This window comes from Nyctereutes procyonoides, unplaced genomic scaffold (genome assembly GCF_905146905.1).
Source record: "Nyctereutes procyonoides isolate TBG_1078 unplaced genomic scaffold, NYPRO_anot_genome, whole genome shotgun sequence".
Lineage (NCBI taxonomy): Eukaryota > Metazoa > Chordata > Mammalia > Carnivora > Canidae > Nyctereutes > Nyctereutes procyonoides.
Window position 1 is genome coordinate 55,810,275 of NW_026575051.1, and position 14,505 is coordinate 55,824,779.

Below are 14,505 nucleotides of genomic sequence, written 5' to 3' on the forward strand. Positions count from 1 at the left end.
CCATACAATTATCTATTCAATTTTCTCTTTATATTTCCCTATAATACAAATAACATCTTGTTTCTATTTAATTTTTTTCTTTCCAGAAAGCATTTTTATTCTTCTTTTGCTTGCTTTTAAGTGTATGTATGGCTAGATATTTATCAGGAAACTTACTATACTCATCTATGCTATTTTGTCCATTAGTTGTTAGCTCTGTCATCATTTTTTTTTCACCTCATTATTCTTAGAATCAAGCAAATGGGACTACATCCAAGTGTGCAGAGATAATAAAATGTTGACAATATATAATGGTGTTTTATTGCTATCATCATGTATTTATAACTCCTTTGATACCTGTTACATATGTTTATGAAAAACCACAGTGGAGAGCATAGAAAACCTGCTTTTGGCAAGCATTTGAGGTTTCTTTAGTTTGATGAAGAGTTTAGAAGAGTTACCCACTTGTCCTCAGATTGTTTATACTTAACCTTTATTAAATCTTGCAAATACTAAACATGGTTTCATGGTAAAAGCCAGAGAAAAGTTTTAAAAGTGTAGGGAATCAAAAATATTGCAGATTTTATTATTTTTATTCTTTTCGTCTTATTTTGCATTTTTCAGATTCCTAACATTGTTTATCTCTTGATTTTTTTTTTACTGTTGTTCAAGCAAGATCTTCAGCATTCTAAGGCCAACCTTCCATTTCTGAATGATATTTGATGCTAATGTATCTAGCTCAGATATTTCTTTTCTCTTTTTTCTTTTTTTTTTTAGTTCAGATATTTCTTTATTTTGTGATGGTCCTCACTGTCGCTAAAGGACCCCATTCGAATCTCCAAATAAATTGACATTATCCAGATACTAAAATTTTCATCCAAAGACTTTAGAGGAGGAGCTAGCTGTTCCTATTGGTTCTTCCCACATGCACTCTCAGGGATCCTGTGGTCTTTGCGAGATCCTCCTTCTAAACCTGGTTTTCATCTTGCTTTTGAATTCCTTGGTCCTTGGATTATTTTACTGCTTCTGAGGTAACACACACAACTCTTTCTGAAAATTCATTCCCTTCAGAAGCAATATCCCACTTTGTTTCCACTTCCAGTTGGCATTTCTTATCTTCTTTTATCTGGATTTTACAAGGTCAACTAGTGGGACCCATTTCTCTTCTATCCTCTCAGTTGTGGGACTCTGCTGGATCTGAGCTTTCTTTTCTTGTCACAATTCCTATCTTAACATCAAGAAAAAGTAAATAAAACTTTTTAAACCTGGTTTTCAGGGCACCCGGATGGCTCAGCAGTTGAACATCTGCCTCAGCAGTTGAGCATCCCAGGTCCTGGGGTCGAGTCCCAGGTCAGCCTCTCCATGGGGAGGCTGCTCTTCTCCCTCTGCCTATGTCTCTGCCTCTCTCTCTCTGTGTCTCTCATGATTAAATAAATAAAATCTTTAAAAACAAAAACAACCTTCCCATAAAACATGGTTTTCAAACTGCTTCTACATAAGTTTTTATTACTCAAAAGTTCTCCAATTGTTTATGAATTTGGTGTGTGTTATAGATTAGCTTACTCTTTTTGTGCTGCCATTGCACAAATCAGATTCCTAGAGTCCGTGTTCTAGGCATAAGATGCAAAATACCGTATTTTTGCCTGGATATATTGCATTTTTCTTCCCTTTAGTCCAAGAAGATGGCGTATCACCTATCTGCTTTCAGAACTCATTCATTCATTCTTTTTTTTTTTTTATTTCTTGTTGAATTACACTTTGGACAAATCTATACTATGAATTCCAAAAGTTAGTGACAGTGATTAAAGTTTAGTATCAAACCACTATCTCCCCTCTTTAAAAAATTGTGGTAGAATACTTAACATGAGATATACCCTCTTAATTTTTTAAGCATACTATACAGTATTATTGACTATAGGCACAGTGTTGTACAGTAGATCTTTAGAGCTTATTTATCTTGCATAATTGAAAATTTATGCCCATTAATTAGTAACTCCTTATTTCCCCTGCCCCTCAGTCCCTACCAACCACTATTCCATTCTTTGACTTTACGAATTTGACTGTTTTAGATACCTCAGATAAATGGATCATGCAGTATTTGTTTTTCTGGATTGGCTCATTTCACTTAGCATAATGTTCTTAAGGTTTATCCACGTTATTGCATATTGCAAATTTCCTTCTTTAAGGCTGAATAGTATTGCATTATATATATATATGTATATGTATAAATATATATAATATTTTCCTTATCAGTTCATCTGTCCATGGATATTTAGGTTGTTCCCACATCTTGGCTATTGTGAATAAAACAAACTAGAGTTCATTAATCCAACCCACTAATCCAAAAGACTGGACTATGTCATTGAGTATAACTTATTTGATGTAAATCTTTTCTGGTTCCCATGATGAATTCTTATATTTTCCAAGACTAGATTTCTTCACACTTTATTTGATGTAGGGTCACTTATGTGTGTAGCTCCTCTTTATAGAGTCTTCATTAGCTCCAGAACTGAATCTCTGTCTACTGCTTCTTAGAATCTTCCTACATATGTGCTATATAAGCCATGCTTCTACCAAGAATTTAGTGTGTAAGAGATACACAGCTCTAGATGTTTGGCATTTTGGAATAAACTTTGTCCCCAATTATTTATCTACCATGGAATTATTGCCATACTTAGAGTATTTCCAGTGGAGGAAAAATTAGTTGTCAACCTAGATGCACAAATACTCCAATAGCCTCCTACTATCGCAGTTTGTCAAAATACATAGCATAGAAAACTTTAAAACATTTTTTCATTAAATTTTTTTTCACTTGTTTATTTCAAACATAGAAGACATTTTTTTTAAGACAGGGGTTCTACATACATAATTACCAGTTGAGGCTTGCTTTCAAATTTATTTAAACAGGGTGGGGCGATATATAATCCATCAGAGCCACATTTTACCTTTTTTTTTAAAAAAAGGTTTTTATTTAAATTTCAATTAGTTAAGATATGGTATAATATTAGTTTTAGGTGTACAATATAGTGATTGAACATTTCCATACAATGGCCTGTGCTCATCACCACAAGCGTACTCACATTTTAACTTCTAACAGGCTGACTTTATTCACCTAAGACTACTTGCTAAACTAATTTGTTGGGTCTCCTCATCAATTCTGGAAATGAGTAGGCAAATGGAATCCAAGATAATGTTCTTCTAGGTGGATATAGCACTGATTTAAACCTTAAACCTCTTTTGTTTTCTTCTTGGAACCCATCTAGATTGATATATCCAGTTCCTTTCATGGGATTGAGAAATACAAGAAAAATGAGTGGATGGAGATATATAGTTTTCAGTGGGGAGATTCTAAAATTAGTTTTTAATATTAAAGTCCTCCAAGAATTCCATGAATTAATTCAAAATATGGGCATGGAACCTGGGAGAGAAGGTAGGACTAGAAAAAAGTATTGGAATTCATAACATAAAGTAAATTTAAAGCTATGGAGTTATGGAAGGCTATGTAGATTAGAAATAGTATATACCTGAAATAATAATTCCTGGGTTTAGTTCTAGCTCTATCACATTTTAGCTGAGGGACCTTGGGCAAGTTATCTATCTTATCTGTGATTCTTAGTTTTCTCATTTCTTAAATAGGGTTTGCTTTAAGTTATCTTTAAGTTTCCTTTTAGCTCCAAAATTGTACTATTTTAAGAAATTGTTGAAGGTGAAAGTACAAAGATAAAGTATAGAGAACCTGTAAGTACTCAGTGGAATTGAGACTTAAGGCAGATTTCAAAGCTGAGAGCAACTTAAGAATGTGCATATTTGAGTGAGATTATTTGTTTCTTGATTAACACATGAATTTTTTTTCTTTCCCCCCTGATGGGTATTAGGACCCAATTTCCATTAAAATTTCCTCTTCACGAGATAAAATAGCAGTACTCTATGGAGATTACACTAACTGAGACTAATGATAGTTTAAGCGTCAAAAATTAGAATAAAATGAGTGAATTTTAGGGATGATGTTTCTATGATAAAATAGCAACTGATTACAGTCTGAATGTGGTATGAGAGAAAGCAAAGTCAATTGGTTCCAAGATTGCATACCTATGAGATACTGTAATTGAAGATGTGGCATAAGAGGAAATGGAAATTAAGGAGTTGTAATCATATGGGTGTCTTTATGGAGAGGTCAAAACACTTGACAGACATCAAATTAATCCTTATATCTTTAAGAGGCAGGTAAGAGAACAGGTATTATTTTCAGTTCAAAATCAAGGGCATGTGTTTATGAGATAGGCACATGGCACATGCAGAGGCAGTTAGGTGTCATGTCTAAAAGCCTGTACCTTGCCTTTGCCAGGCCTGCATTCACCCCACAAACCACCCACCTGTTGTGTGTCCTTAGGGAAGTTGCTTATATGACTTCAATATTTCTTCCTATAAAATGAGAATAATACTGATTATTAGTGGTTGTTAGGATTAAATAACATGAGTAAAGTGCTTCTGGTAAATGTAGTCAGTATAAATTTCTACTACCACCATTACTTTTGCTACTACTGCTATAATGGTAATCAACACCATACAGTGAGGTTTTGGTATGTGTGAAAGGGAATTCATGTTCTTTATTCTTATTTTAGGGTTCCCATTTTATAGGTGTGGTCTTAGGAGGACAGAAAACTATGACAGTCCCTGTAGCAGTATATAATATGCTGTAATGGTCTCCATTACATTAATGCAAATGACACAACAATGCCTTTTTTGAGTACAGAGGAAACTTATTTATGACATTTTATTAAGGACAGAGGGAAGTTAAAACAGTGATGACTTTTTTTTTTTTGGCCATTAATTTTGTGTTTTTAATGGATAATGGTGGTAAGAATTGAGTTAGATAGGCATTGTTTGTTTGAAGGGTATTTCTCCTCATGAAAGAGGTTAATGAAAAGCAAAAGCTTGAAAGATTCTACTCTAGACTAGCCAGATAAAAAATTAATAGGTGGTATTGTAAAACAACAACAACAAAATACATAAGCAAAGTCAGACCAATAGCCTACTGCATAGTCTTGGATTCCAGTTTCACTCACATTGCTTCAGGATTTCTTTCTCCTCCATCTTTTTAGTTAAACCTCCTCCCCTCTGAAAAACTTCTTCCCTAGCTCATTAATCCATGTTTTTTTTTGATTCTTTAATACATGATTCAAAACATTCTGATTGCCTCCCCCACTCAGATCGCCTGCTGAATCACCTCAGCATACATATATTATTTGAAGTGTTTTAATTTGCCATAATTTATCTATTTCTTTGGAAAGTCTATTTTAGTTCATTTGTATAGTGTGGATAATCAGTACTACTGAAAGTTCCTTGATGTCAGGGACCATATCTTCTAGTTTCTATTGCATATCCCTAGGGTACCTGTCATAATGCTCAGAAACATTTATTAAGCACCCAGAGATGCTTAACGAATGTTATTGACTAACAAGACTTTCTTTCATGCAGTTAGCAGCAAGACATTTGAGAGATTTCTGGGATACAAGCAGAGAAACAGAGGCCAGAGGTGTACAGATTGGAGTTTTATCTATATAATGAGAGTAGTTTCACCAGACAAGTCCTAGTTTTTCTTAAACCTTTCATGCATATAAGTGTTCCATGTGTTTAAGCATTTTCAAGGTCTTTTTTTGGTATACTCTTACAAAATTTGTATGTCTTTTTCTCCAAGAAAGATGACCCTTATTGAAAGGTGAAAGAATACTATAATTTATATAATAGTATTATATTTTCTTTCTAATATTCTCTGGTTATGCAAAGCTTTAAGATAGTCCCTGTTAGCTAACTATGCCATGTACTATAATTTAAAAAATGAATTCATCTTACCATTTTTATCTTTTTGTGACATATTAAATTTTCAATGGCGTATGTGACTAGCATGTAAAAATCTAAAATCACACATTCTTGAAAAATATGAGGTATATTTAAATTACAAATATAATTTGGTACATATCTTAGTTTAATGTGGAAAACATCCTGAGAGACATTTGTATATAAAAAGAAAACAAAAGAAACTTGATTTTTCCTTTTTTTAAGTTTTCTTGAACTAGTGCTATAAAAGAAGAGAAAAGGTTATATAAGCAATGTAATATATACTGCAGATACATTCTTGCAAGGAAAAGCTATGGTGCATAATTGACTCAGTAATTCCGTACTGTGAAAAGTAGTTAAATGATTTTCACTTCAGACAAATCAAATTCACTTTAAAAGCCAGGTATTAATAACAATATAAATATTCACACATTGGATAGTATTTATGGTAACATATATAACATATATGTATGTGTAGTATGTGTGTGTTTACCTGTTTGTAATAGATTCTGATTAAAATATTGTAGAAGTATAGAAAAACCTTTAAGATAGTAATTTCTTCTTAAAGGACTTTCACAAAAAGAAAAAAATCAGGATAGTGTTATAAGCCCTAAAATTCATGTAACATGATATTTTTATTTTTATTTTTATTTATTTATTTTTTTTTTTTAAATTTTTTTTATGATAGGCACACAGTGAGAGAGAGAGAGGCAGAGACATAGGCAGAGGGAGAAGCAGGCTCCATGCACCGGGAGCCCGATGTGGGACTCGATCCCGGGTCTCCAGGATCGCGCCCTGGGCCAAAGGCAGGCGCCAAACCGCTGCGCCACCCAGGGATCCCAACATTATATTTTTAATGGTAATCTTCATTGTTATTAATTCTGTCACCTTGAAAGTATGTAAAAGAAACAGGAACACTGAATATAAACAAAATGGCATATCCATGGATATAAACTATCTGACATAGAATAAATTTGGTTCTCTCTACTAAGCATATCAGGAAATCAGTATCAGTTATATTTCAGGGGCTGATATCTAATGAAGGTTAATGGTCCTTGGCCTTCCATCCATTCAGTTATTTTAGTTCTGAGTAACTTTCACTTCAGGTGCTATTGTTAGTATGTGGTATTAAAGTAACAATCAGATAACCATAGTTAAAAATAAATGAGGGGATCCGTGGGTGGTGCAGCGGTTTGGCGCCTGCCTTTGGCCCAGGGCGCCATCCTGGACACCTGGGATCGAGTCCCACGTCGGGCTCCCGGTGCATGGAGCCTGCTTCTCCCTCTGCCTGTGTCTCTGCCTCTCTCTCTAGCTCTCTCTCTGTGTGACTATCGTAAATAAATAAAAAAAAAAAATTAAAAAAAAATAAATGAGGGCAGGAACACCCCCCCCCCCCCACCGCCCCGGGGCTCAGCGGTCCAGCGTAGCGCCGCCTTCAGCCCAGGGCATGATCCTGCAGACCTGGAATCGAGTCCCCTGTCGGGCTCCGGGCTCCTTGCATGGAGCCTGCTTCTCCCTCTGCCTGCATCTCTGCACCCCCCTCTGTCATGAATAAATGAATAAAATCTTTAAAAAAATAAATGAGGGCTTATTTACCTCTGAGTGATTGGAGTGACTTCTTTCATTTGTTTTCACCTGATAATGATACTCTCAAGTATCATTGCTCTCTGTCCCTTGTCCAGGTGAACAAGCATCAGGTCTGATATTAAGAGTAATTTTTGTAGTTTCTGATTATAGCTTATTTTGAAGGAATTGTGTATTGTGTTGTTTGTGGAGCCTGAAACAAGTCATTGACATGCAAATACCTGATGCTTTAATTGAAATATCTTTATAAATTGCTAGGATAATTTTTGCATCTTTTTAGAAGATATTAGAACACTCTTCCAAATTTTCAAATTTTTGTACAGGAATGCTATGAGCTCAATTTAGGTTTTTTTTAAAAAAAAATTCAATTTGCTAACATATAGTATAACACCCAGTGCTCATCCCATCAAGTGCCCTCCTCAGTGCTTTTCACCCAGCTACCCCATCCCCCCATCCATCTCCCCTTCCACAGCCCTTTGTTTGTTTCCCAGAGTTAGGAGTCTCTCATAGTTTGTCTCCCTCTCTAAATTTAAGGTTTTTTTTAAAAAAAATATTTGATTTATTCATAAGAGACAGAGAGAGAGACAGAGAGAGGTAGAGACATAGGCAGAGGGAGAAGCAGGCTCCATGCAGGGAGCCTGATGTGGGACTTGATCTGGGGACTCTGGGATCATGCCCTGGGCTAAAGGAAGGAGATGTTCAACCGCTGAGCCGCTCAGGTGTCCCTAAATATAGTTTTTTTTATAGAATAAACAAAGGTGGACATATCTTTTGCTTTTATATACTTGAGATAAGAAAGAGTCTGTTTTCCCCCATTCATTGGTGTATTGTGTGCAATTATATCAGTCATGACCAGTAAGTAACACAGGCTATATAAATGAAAAGCAGAATTGCAAAAATGCTTATAAAGGTTTATTTTTGTTGATACTATTTTCCAATTTCCAAACATCTGGAATCTGGCAAATGTAGATTTGTAGTTTCATTAGATAGCTTGATGTGAGAGAAAAAGTAAATGACACCAAGGTTTGCTGTTTGCTTAGATATCTGAAGTATATCTTGATGATTCTAGTGTTTGAAATGGCTATGATTTAGAATTGTTCTTTTTTCCCCCCCAAAGCAAAAGATTAATTAAGTGCTTTGGAATTCTACAGAATATGTTGGTATATCACATTAAAACAAATATACCTCAGGGTGCCTGGGTGGCTCAGTCAATTGGGTATCTAACTCTTGGTTTTGGCTCAGGTTATGATCTTGGGGTCCTAAGATAGATTCCTGCATCTTCAGGCTCCCTGCTGAGCAAGGAGTCTGCTTCTTCCTCTCTGTCTGCCCCTCCCCATTCTTATGTTCTCAGGCTTCTCTCTCTCAAATAAATAAATAAATAAATCTTAAAAAAAAATCCAACACACCTCTCCCCAAAATTGTTCAAATTGTGATTGGGTAACCATGTGGCAAAAACTTGTATATCAAACTATGAAAGCTGGCTATACCTTTATATAATTTACCACAATAATACACAACTCACAAAAATTAAAACATTTATTGTACTACTCCAGGAATTCTCAGAAGTGATACTTTAAGCTGTAACTTCATAGGTTCTAATTTAATTTGTCTGAGGTATGACTCGAATGGATGATTGTTTTATATTCTCCAGGGGATTCTGGTGTGAACACAAAGTTGAAAATTGCTGTTTTGCACCACCAACCCTGAGAAGAAAATAAAGACTTTGAGGTGGATTGGCCCTCGGTTGAACTCCTGGCTATGCTAGGGTGGCCTTGTGCGGGTTACTCTAGAATGCTTCTTCATCAAAGACATGAAAAACACAAAACCACCGAATTTCCAGGAGAATTACATTTGGTAATATTTATAAAGCCTTTAGTAAGGCTCAAAAATTTATTTATTTATTCATGAGAGACAGAGAGAGGCAGCAATACAGGCAGAGGGAGAAGCAGGCTCCATGCCGGAAACCCGGCACAGGACTCAATCCTTGGACTCCCGGATCATGCCCTGAGCCGAAGGCAGGTGCTAAACTGCTGAGCCACCCAGGCATCCCAATACTTGCTCTTTTACATCTATAGTGCATTTCTTAGTCTCTCATGAAGTGTCAGGTCACTTTGTGTTATACTGTTAAGGCGAAATTAGCACTATCAATATATTGATTTAAGGCAGGGTATTGATTTAGAAATATGTTTTTAACAAGGAACCAGATCATTCTTCCATAGTGGCCTTTCAACCAAACAGTGATAACACTGGTTAGTGCTAAGGTTTTTAAACTTGATTCTGCATCAGAATCCCTTACAGGCTTATTAAACACATTGCTGGGCTCCATTCCCAAAGTTTCTGATTTAGTAGGTCTGGGTGAGCCCCCTAGATTTGTATATCTGGCAAGTTTCTAGGTGGTGGTGGTTATTCAAGGGCCACATTTTGAGAACCATTGGTTTGTCTAGTAATTCTCAACTCTGTATGATTTTGTCCCCCATGGGACATTTGCCCATGTCTGGGGACACTTCTGGTTGACACAACTGAAGGGTGCTACCAACCTCTTAGAAATAGAGACCGAGGATGCTGATGAACATCCTACAGTGCACAGGACATCATTTCTTCTCTACACCATAGAATTATTCAATCCCAAATGTCAATAATGCTGAGGTTGAGAACCACCAATTTAGCATTTTCTGGGGCAGGAGGTATGGAGATAAGATAGTCTCTTCATGGTAGCAGGTACACATGGTTTGTGTACATGGACACTGTAGGGAGTTAGCTTTACCTGAAAAAAGTAACTAAGTGGATTTGCCATTTTATGAAAGAAATAGCTCTGCACTCTTAATGAACCACTCATTTCCTATTTTGCTCTTTACCCTGCAGAGCTGATCTGAATCAATGATCTTTTCGAAATCAATGGAAACTGTATTCTGGATGAAAGAGGGGATGTAGAGAAACAGTTATATTAATTCTGATTTAACCAAGGTTGTTGTTCATTTATTTTGATTAAATTGGAAGTAAAAGGAAATAGGTGAAATGTTGCTTATTGAGTGGGCACTAAAAAATGATACAATGAATGACTCTGAAGGAAAACACAGGCAATGATAGGTAAAACTTGTGTGGATTAGCTAATTAAAATATCCTCTTTGTACGGTTGCATACAGATATTTAGACACTCTTATTCAGCAATTTGACACTTCCTGCCTTAAGTAGAAATTGAAATAAGCAGTTTTCTTACTTTCTGCTATATTCACAGCAATCAAATAATTGGGATAACTCCAAGGCTGGCAAAATATTATTAAAGGATAGAAATCTGTTGGGTAAGATTTTTCTCAGAGGTTTGAGAAAATATTGAGTTACTTTAAGTTATAGGTGGGGGCAAATAAAAGTAAATGCGTTTTTTTTTTTTTTTTGCTAGTTTGTTTTACAAGACCGTGCTAAACAGGCCACAGGCTTCTTTAAAATACTGATATAGGAGATGAGCATAAGCTAGTTAACTGAAAGCAGGCACTGAGCAGCCTCAGATTTAGTGTTGAGCTGACACATACAAACATTTTGAAAAAAGCTACCTAGTAACTTGTAAAAAGCAAAATTAGCATGATATACATAAATTTTTTTATTCCCCCCACCTCTCATCATGCATTAAAAAGGGTAGGAGGATGAAATTCTTTTTGCAGAGGAAGAAAGACAGCTAAAAGGACCAGTTTTCATCCAGGAACCCTACCTGATTCCGTATTTTATCTGTCGCTTTTCCTATGCTCACCAATGGCAATTTCAGCAATACATCTTTAGTAAATGACCAACAATATCTTTAGAAATTTTAGATATGATGAATATTTAATGTATGTAAATATCTTTACCATCATTAATGTCTTTATAATTTATACTGTCTCTGCTTCTGTGGTTTTTATTTTCTTGCCATATCTGTGAAATGTTTTTAAAATAATTTTTCTCCTTGGAATGTTTTTGTCAAAAAGTATGTTAAGATATTTTAATATGTAAGTAAAAACTGCTTGGCTGCTCTGATTGAATCCTCCTAGTCAGAACCAGAGGTTGGAAGTCAAGACCTCATCCCTTGGTCCTCATGGTGGCTCCTGGACTATTTTATGAAGGCTTTAAGATTACACAAAGCACTGTTTAACAATCAGTGATCTGTTTGTATATACCCTCTAAAGTCGCTTCGAGCTTGCCAAATATAGGCACTTATTACCTCTGGAAAGGATTAAGTGCACTTAAGAAAATTATATTTTTTGTATTTAAAATTAAGCTAAGAATAAATATCCGGATATTTGACTCACAGCTTTGTCATAACTAAGTAAAAAAAAAAAAAGGAAGGCACTAGGTTAATTGGCTTTTTTTGTCTAATGTCTAAAATGATTGATGTATTACTTGAATATTTTTTTAGTAAGATTATTTATCAGTATAACATATCTTCAAGTGTGATTTGGTAAAATATGGAGCTCTCCTGGACATATGACATTTTCTTTTATTATCAAACAAGGTTGAGTATGTACAGCTGAATCTTGACTTTGAGAAACACAGAAAGCATTTGTGAGAGAATTAGGATAAATTTAAAAATGTTATTTTTGTATTCTTTGGGTAAATACCTAGGGGATGGGTTAAATAGAGGATGGGAAATAAGGAGTGGACTTGTGATAAGCATAAGGTAATGTATGCGCCTGTTGAATTACTATATTATACAATTGAAACTAATATAACGCTGTATGTTAACTAACTGGAATTAAAATAAAAACTTAAAATATAATATTTGTAAAAATTAAAATGTTGCTTTCTCATGACCTAGCTTGACCTGTAGAAGTTATGAATCACATGTCCCTTCACTAATAGGCAAGATTGAGCTCTCTACAAAGTAAATGAAATACAGGTGCTCTGTATTGTGGCTTAAATGAAGATGCTGTGTCTTACCTACATAGTGTCCAGAAGAAAGGATTGGCTGCCATCCTAGATTAAGGAAATTTGACCTACCTGAATGTGTGGTAGAAACCTGTGCACAGTGGTTTACCAAAGGGAGTCCTGCAATTGAAGACCATGCTTTCTCTTAAAAACAAAACAAAACTGGTTTTAGTATGTATAAATGCTTAGACAGTTACTCAGTTGAGACAGCAAAATATCTTCCAGAAATCAGTATAGAGATGATTGTATCCTAGAAGATTTTAAACTATTGGTTGTCAGTCTACAAGTTTGACCTCAACTAAATTTGGTAATTACTACATATGTGATGTTGAATATTACTGTCTTTATGTACCATTAAGTGCATATCATTACTTATGAAAATGATATTATTATATGATATAATTATAATAATATAATAATTATATTATTATATGTATCTTTCAGGATATGTTTGCATACAAAATGGCTGAGAGAATTGACTTTGGGGGGAAACAATTTAATGGGTCCATATGAAAGTTGGAAAATATCTAGAATACTTTACTTTTTCTATAGTTGATACCTGGTTATCTCTTTCTTGGTTTATCTATTTTAAAAACTTCTCTCTTTTTTTTTTTCTTTTTGCATGGTCTTACTTGTTTGTTATTGGAAAGTTAGAACTTGGGACGCCTGGGTGGCTCAGTGGTTGAGCGTCTGCCTTAGGCTCAGGGCATGGTCCTGGGGTCACAGGATCAAGTCCCACATCAGGCTCCCCATAGGGAGCCTGTTTCTCCTTCTCCCTGTCTCGGCCTCTCTCTGTGTGTCTCTCATGAATACATAAATAAAATCTTAAAAAAAAAAAGGGAAGTTAAAACTTAAATAAGTAGAAAGAAAAAAAAAGGAAAAATGATCTCCAGTGTCACTATCCCATGAAAATTACCATTGACATTTTGGTTTTAATCTTTCTTTCCATTCTTTTTTTTCCTATGCAAACTTGCTTACTAATAAAATAGATATTGGTATAAATATAATTATTTAACACGTTTTAAAAAAGCCTAACATTAGGCAAACATTCTTCCATGTCATTAGTATTTATCTGTAATGGTACTTTTAATGCTCTTTATTTGTTCTATTATATGGATACTCTATAATTCATTTAAATTTCTATTGAGCAATTAGTTATTTGCCCAAATTCTTATTATAAACAACATTCTGGTGAAAACTATTTTAACTAAATCATTGCAAACATTCAGGATACACTGTTATTTTTTATGATTATAAAACAATGATTTTATTTTTAGAATGATATTTATTTCTACTCTAGTTATAAAAGTAAATCATAGTGTTATAGAAAGTACAGAAAACAATGAGAAGGAAGTAAATTTAGCTATAATTTTAGCAGCTAGAGAAAAATACATTTTGGTACATGTTCCTTCCTATGTATTTTTTCCTTTTTTAAAATATTTTATTTATTTATTCATGAGAGAGAGAGAGAGAGGCAGAGACACAGGTAGAGGGAGAAGTAGGCTCCATGCAGGGAGCCTGATGCGGGACTCCATCCCGGGACTCCAGCCCGGGACTCCAGCCCGGGACTCCAGGACCACGCCCTGGGCGGAAGCGAGGCACTAAACTGCTAAACAATCCAGGGATCCCCTATTTTTTCCTTTTTAATTGTCAGGTAAGATATAACCATTGAAAATATGATATAGAGAAATCTGTAAAAAGGATAAACTTTATTATCTGAATTCTCTGAAGGGACCATTGTTATAGATACAATACTGTCTTTTTATATATATATATATATATATATATATATATATATATATATATATATATATATATTTTTTTTTTTTTTTTTACTTAGTAAAGCTCATGTTGTATACATCTGTTTTGTGGTTCATTACTTACTACAATAGTAAAAGAACTGCCCTCTGTTAAGAACTCTAGTATTTAATGCTGCTTAATAGTCTCTTTTGTGGACATATTTGTGGAAGTGTCTGTCATTTGGCCATTAATCTGTTATTTGACCCCTAATTCGTATGATTATATATATAAATATTATTAACATGCTGCTTTATATACATTAATGCTTTCTTAATGCACATTAGTTTATTTCCAAATGTTGTTTCTCCCAAGTGAAATTAGGGGGTCAAATGTTACGGACTTTATTTCAGCTGTTTCTTAAGTGCCTGGTTAATACATGCTGGTAAACTCAGGCCAGCATTATAAATAAAT